The sequence below is a fragment of the Halyomorpha halys genome, unplaced genomic scaffold (assembly GCF_000696795.3).
Source record: "Halyomorpha halys isolate HHAL.00 unplaced genomic scaffold, Hhal_1.1 Scaffold921.1, whole genome shotgun sequence".
Classification (NCBI taxonomy): Eukaryota; Metazoa; Arthropoda; class Insecta; order Hemiptera; family Pentatomidae; genus Halyomorpha; species Halyomorpha halys.
Genome location: NW_027106140.1, coordinates 424350 through 431747, shown reverse-complemented (window position 1 = coordinate 431747; position 7398 = coordinate 424350). Strand labels below are relative to the sequence as shown.

The window sequence follows — 7398 nt, the reverse complement described above, 5'->3', positions numbered from 1 at the left end:
GATAAATGAAATTAATTTTAATGAATAGTGGTTTATAAATAACTGCAGAGATGTTAACAAAAAATTATTCCTTAAAATATTATTAATAAATAATATGTTTAGACGCTTCGAAATGCCGGTAAGGTAAAATAACAGCGACCAATGGGATTGCTTCCTCGTACCACTGGGATATCTCAGGAAACCTTGCCATAAGGACATATTGGGACCTCTTGCTCCTACCACTAGGATAAAACCCTATTTTTCAATGCATTTGTCCTAAAAATGCAAAAACTCTTATTTTAAATCCTTAAGGCCTCATTAGGAGATTTAACGGCTATTTTTTCCTTTTTCTTAATGGTTTTTTATAATTCTTAGTGATAGAGTTAAACAAGTAAGTAATCAAGAAAAATTGAACAGAGGCAGAAATTCAAGAATGTAAAAACATACTTTCTACTCTTCAGCGCCTTAATAGAAAGAACTCTGCAATCTGCAAAACCTCTATACTATTCCCTTGGTATCCACTCCTTTGTTAAGGTTTAATCCTTTTAGCTTGATATTAAGTGAACCGAAAAAGTTACATTCCTCTTGTTATTCATGGAATCGTTGATTCGGTGTAAAAAACCTACATTTTCATTGTATTGTTTTAAAGGGTGTGGGGTCGAATAAGAGTGGTAATAACTAAAGCTTAATAGGTTCAATTCAATCAATAGTTGAGATTGCTTTGACAAAATTACGGTTGATAAAATTAATAAAATAACAGTTCCCATTTTATATAACTTTGATTCAGATTATAGAAGTAACCATTATTAACTTTTATTAGACGTCGAGAAAAAACATAGTACTCAATGGGCCATACAGTATAAGACATTATAAGGAGTTTTTACCAACCCCCCCCCCAAAAAAAAAAAATAAAAATAAGAAAAGAGAATTTCGTTAAATATCTTAATTTTTTTTTATCTTGTCATTTAAATTTCAAACATTATATCATTTATTTATTTTGAGGTGCATCAACTACTAGTTTATTTTATCCTATCATTTACATCAACTGACTTGCGATTTCCAATCGTAACACTCATATAACTACAAATTGTATCACGACCAATTACATGCATATCACATAAATTTTTAAAATATATGACAACAAATTATATTCCTTACGTTATTCGGCGAAGGCTGAAAAGCAGTTGGATGAGGAAGCTTCTAGTCTGACAATATACTTTTTTTAAACGGATGCATCATGGAGTGCTGTCTATCATATTACAAACTTGCTCAATTGTACTCATTTTAAAGATATAAATATAATATCAAAGCTAAAATAAAAAAAAAATCGTTTCTATTAGAACCAGTTTTTATTATTCAAATTGGGCTAGAAACGCATAAAAATGAATTTTAAAAAAAATGAATAATTTTCTCATACGAAAGAGACACCTTCAAATATCAAATTAAGAAATCTATTATCTTTCAGAGAACAGCTGGAACCTAATTTATCAAAAGTTTAAAAAATATTTTGAAAAAAATTAGATCGACATTTGTATCCAGTTGTAACCTCAAAACTGGTGTATCGTTGCAAAGAACTGCTTCAGCAATCGGGTCTCAATTTCGGACAACTGTTTTTAAGTTGCGCCACTCATTAATAAAATTAACTTTGAATCGCAGTCTGAAAATGCAACGGACGTGAATCTAAGGAGGACAGCCAAAAACAGCACTAGAAAATCATGAATGGTCAGTGGTTGTGGGACGAAAGAGATCCTTCTCATTTCAAGATCCAAGAATTTAAACAAAACAAAGCGTAAAAACCCACAACAGTTACGACCCTCTTTTACAAATTTCTACAGAAGGATCCAAGGGGCAACCAAACCAAACCGTTAGTACCACAATAAAGCCACCTCCTATATTTTTAAATAATATTCAAAATGTTGAGGCTCTAATTTCATTCTTAAAGAAGGAAATAGGACCTACATATTTCTCAATCAAAAAACTGTTAAAAATATAATAATTTACTCGGCCTCACCTGAATCATACAGAATAGCAGTACGCTGTTTGGAAAGAGTGAACACGGAATACCATACTTACCATCTGTAGGAAGATAAAAATCCAAGAGTAGTTAAAAAAGGGCTTCACTCATCAATACCAATCTTCACATTAAAAGAATTCCAAACTCTCGGTTATGAAGTCACAAATGCCAATAATGCAATATCGGCCAGAACTAAACTTCCTCTTGACCTGTTCTTTGCTGATATCACGAAAAAAACTTTTAATGAAAAAAAAATTGAAATAAATTATATTTACGACACCAGGATAAAGGTGGAAGAGGTGAGGAAAAAAATGAAATACCACAGTGCCACAGATGTCAAGGCTATGCCCACACCTAAACATACTGCAATCATCATCCACGTTGTGTACGTTGTGGTGAGTACCACGAAAGCTCTACATGGCTTAAATCTAGAGACACTTTTGCCAAATGCGCTAACTGTGGGATGGCCCACCCAGCTAACTATAGAGGATGCATAACCCTCAAGAACCTGCGGGCTCAGCGACAGCGCAGACAGCGAATCTCTCAACTAGTGACTCCCGAACCTCCAGATCTAGGACAGTTTCCAACCCTGCCGAACCGCCCTCATCAGCAACAAATATCGATACCGCCTGGCCCAGATCCAAGCGTGGAACGTCATGAACACCCCCGCCCTAACATTGAATTTCACCCACAGCCAAGTCTAATGCCAGGTATGAGAGGAGGCAGTAATCAGCTTGTGCCACCTGCTGGTTCTTGAACTTTTCAACACCTAAATTTATTACAAAATTTTAATTCACTCATCCAGCCCCTTTTCAGCCTACTTAATCAAATAACACAAACGTTAGCCACTGCTTATGGACACTAGGTCTCTGACTGTTGGTTCCCTGTCAATCCTCCTTTGGAACAACAACGGACTACTACGGCATAAAACGGAACTGGAATTTATCTTCATAAAAATATATTGACATTGCTTAACTAACAGAAACACATCTCACACCACGCAAGAAACTTTCTATACTTAACTTTTTTTTTTTTTTTTTTTATTCCTCTCCCTTATAAAAAAAATCCCCCTTTCTATACTTAGCTATACCTTATACAGAACAGACCACCCCGATCATACTGCCCATAGAGGGACAGCCATATTAATAAAATCTACACTCAGACATTATCCTATTCACATAAAATCAACGGCTCAGATCCGAATTACTGGCATACAATTAGAGACAAAATACAAGAACCTATCACTAGGTTCCATTTATTGTCCACCTAAATACAATATCACTGAAAAAATGTTCATTGATTTTTTGAAATCACTTGGTAGAACATTTTTTATTGGAGTCGACTATAATGCAAAACACACTCACTGTGGTTCACGATTGTGTACACCGAGGAGCAAGAAACTCATGCAAACGGTTCGTCATCTGCCCTTAGACGTCTTTGCTCCAGATAAACTGACTTACTTTCCAAATTAACAGCATGAAAGATCCGACGTACTAAACATTTTTGTAGCAAAAGATTTGTGGTCACTGCCGATTACTGTTACAACAGAAACAGACCTTGGCTCAGATCATTTATCGGTATCATGGATTGGGTCTTATTCAGTGAATATCGATACACCGAGTTGACTGTCCCTACAGTACTAAAATCAGAATAGGATTTAAAAGAAGTGGTTGAATTCTTCACCTTAGCTTTTCAAACAGCTGCATGGTACTCACAAGAGTCACAAAGGTCAGCAAGGAATACGAAAGTTCAAACAAACTAACTTTGACAGATATTTCGATAACCTGACAACTGATGACAATAGTTTGTGGAGACATACAAAGCGACTCTTACACCATGAGGTATCAGTCCCGGTGAGAAAAGACGATGGTTTCTGGGCTTCTTCGGACCATGAGAAATCCTTATTATTCGCTGACCATATTTCTACTTTCTTTCAACCCCACACAGATTTAAGTGACATACAACACGAAGCTAAAGTGCAGAAAGTTTTAGATTCTCCTCTTCCAATGTCTCTTCCACCTAAATGCTTTAATCCTACTGGAGTATTAAGACAGATTATGAAAATGCCTAAAAAGAAGGCTCCTTGTTACTGGTTACTGGTTACCTTATTACTGTCCAGGTACTTCGGAAAATTCCCAGAAAAGCTACAGTATTCCTCACAACTCAATTCAACGCTATCTTACGGACAACTAAATTCCCTATACAATGAAAATACTCCACGATTTTAACGATCCATTAACCTAACAAAGATAAACATAGACCCGATTCCTATAGACCTATTAGTCTTCTTCCAGTATGGTCAAAATTTTTTGAAAAATTATTACATGAACGTATTATAAAAATACTAACTGACCAAAACATATTACCCGACCACCAATTTGGATTTCACACATTACATTCCACAAAACAGCTTCTGGAGCAATTTTGGATTATTAGGTAATGAAGGAGAAGCTAGGTTAAGAAAAAGTGGATTTGGGTGGTTGGGAAGTTTTACATGGAAGGAACGGTATCTGGTTTTGGCCAAATCGGCAACATATGAGACATTGAGGTCATGATGGATGACTTGATTTGTGACAAAGTAAGGAGCGTTAAGGATTTAAGAAGGATTTTGGACTGTAAAGATTGGATTCGGGAGGAATTTGATGGTTAGTCCAGTTTAGGAATTAGATGGGTAGCCCCAAAGCTCAACTCCGTATGTCCAGATAGACCTTATAATAGTCCTGTAGATCAGTCTTTTGTAATGGATTACCAATTTAGACCGTTAGTCTAGTGAATGTTGTAATAGTCGAAATCGACGAGCAGTTTCCTGTCTTTTCAGTCTGGTATGAGGATTCCATGTCAGTCGTTTGTCGAGATGTACTCCTAAGTAACGGAACTGTTCGACAGGAATAAGTGGGGTATTATTAAAGGATACTGTTGGGCAAGAAGGCATTGGCTTACGACGAAGGGTAAATGTGATTTGGTGGGATTTATTGGAATTAATATTAATCCTCCAATTTTGGCACCATTCTTCAAGGGTGGTGATGTGGTATTGCATTGTGGTTTGGGATACATTGTAAGGATCATTGTTCACAGACAATAGACATTAAGAAGATTCGATGGCACTTCTCACCTGGTGTATCTAAAGGACAGGGTGACCCTATCACTCAATGGATTAAGTAGGATAGGGGGTGCATTTTGGGGCCTCAGATACCCTGCAACGATGACCATATATAAAGGTGTGATCTTAGGAATTCTGAGGTACGCATCCCCTGCGTGGAGCCGAAACCTCACGTAGACACAGAAGAGAAGACTGGCCACCATACAGAGACTGGCTCTGCTGAGGGTCACGAAGACATACAGAATAGTGTCACATGAGGCGGTGCAGGTGCTGGCCGGAGCGATACCCCTGGACCTCATCCTCAGGGAGGATGTCCTTAAATATGAAGTTAAGAGGCAGGGACTAGAAGCACTGCCGGAGGAGCTCCGAGAGAGGATCGGTGAGACTCCTAACTTATGGAAGAAAATACTGCGAGAGGACTCAATACAGTGGAATGGACGGTGGGTAAGCCAGAAGGGCGCTACTTTGAGAAAATTCTTCCCTACCGTCCTTTCTAGATTGAAGGCTAAATGGGTCCTCCCAGACTATTGGGTCTCACAGATCCTAACAGGACACGAGAGGTTTCGGGGAAGGCTGCAGAGCTTTGGAAAGAACATCGACCCCCGGTGCCCAACGTGTGGAGTTCTTGAAACAGCAGAACATGTAATAATAGATTGTTCTGCCATGGAAGGACACCGAGCCAGGCTGTCGAGAAAGAGCGGGATTTACGTCCTCGCCGAGTCGGACCTTCCCTGTTTGATAGAAGAAGAGAATTATCCCTTCTTCAAGATCTTCATTTACGGGTGGAAGGAGGTGGTGGGCCCCACTCATTACACGATGAGAAGGACTTGACCGCCATGAATGTCTTGACATCGGCGAGCCACCAGAAGATGAGGAAGCTGACCCAGACTGAGACCAGGAGAGCTGGACCAGCCTGGTAACTGCAGGAGGCACCCAGACGGATGCAGTGGTCAAGGTGCAGCTCCATCTAGCGCTGGGTCGCACCACAGTACAAAAAAAATAATTGAATAATTAATAAAATCATAAAAAAGAAAAAAAATGGTGATACTAGGGAGTAGTGGGATGCGCAAACCCCAGCGCACTACCCCACTGCTCCCGCACCCCGTATGCCAGAGATGGCAAGGAAGGGGGATAAAAAAAAAAAAAGGATACTACCCTGAGGTACACCAGCAGACTGGCGGAATAGGGATGAATAAGCGCTGTTGTGATTTATTTGAAATAATCTGTCGGAGAGGTAAGAACAGATAATGAGAAAGTATGTAGGGGGTAGGAATTTATGGATCTTGTTTAGCAGTCATGGGTGCCAGACTCGATCAAAAGTCTGTTCTACATCAATAAAGACTCCCGAGCAGCACATTCCGCGCTCCAATGAAGACGATCATCAACCACACGATCGCATTGCTGGATAGTGTGGTTGGGATCAAGAATAGGGTACAGGCGTTTTAAGATGAGTTTGTCTACTTTTTAAACTTAAGCCAATTCTCCCAAGTACCTACTATTTAATTTTACAATCATTTCTTCATGACCGTTTCTTTTATGTCCGACAAAGCTCAGTGAACTCATCAATAAAACCAATATTTGCAGGTGTCCCTCAAGGTTCTAACCTGGCCCCACTTCTGTACCTCATATTCACAAACGAATTACCGACAAACGACAACATACTTACTGCGACGTATACTGACGACACTCCTATCATTTCGAGAGACACAGACCCTTTAAAGGCTACACTAACACTACAACAAACTCTTAACAATATACAGACATGGTGCACACGATGGAAAATTAAGATTAATCACGCCAAGTCACATGTCACATTTACTCTACGACACAAAACATGCCCTTCAGTTTACATTGACAATCACCAACCTATACCACAAACAAACACAGTAACTTATTTAGGACTTACCTGATACAGAAGGTTGACATGGGGCCCACACGTCAAGACAAAACGTAAAACGCTAAATTTCCGACAGAGATAATTATATTCTATAGTACACAGACGTTCTAAATTATCGCTCAGAAACTTAAAATATACAATTACTTACTAAAACCATATGGACTTACGCCTGCCAAATCTATGGACCTGCTAAAAAAACACAGATTAGGAAAATAAAGATAGGAAAACTTTTCAATCACAATTTTTAAGACTGGCAACGAACTCACCACTCTACGTTTAAACGAGACCATTCACACAGAACTACGCATTCCGACTGTAACGGACCACATTTATACGACTATTATAAACCCAGTTAGGAGAAATAGATAGGTAGATTTTTGGATGAAGTTAATTCATTAAAGGCGGGGT

At 38.7% G+C, this 7398-nt stretch overlaps 1 long non-coding RNA gene across 1 annotated transcript in view; it reads right to left on the bottom strand.

The window, feature by feature from the left end:
• LOC106687187 (uncharacterized) overlaps positions 1-7014 on the bottom strand; it is a 34232-nt gene extending 27218 nt beyond the window's left edge. The window contains exon 1 of the long non-coding RNA XR_001344135.2: positions 7000-7014. This is a non-coding gene — a long non-coding RNA (uncharacterized lncRNA). The remainder of the gene's footprint in view (positions 1-6999) is intronic.
• Between the last annotated feature and the right edge of the window lie 384 nt (positions 7015-7398).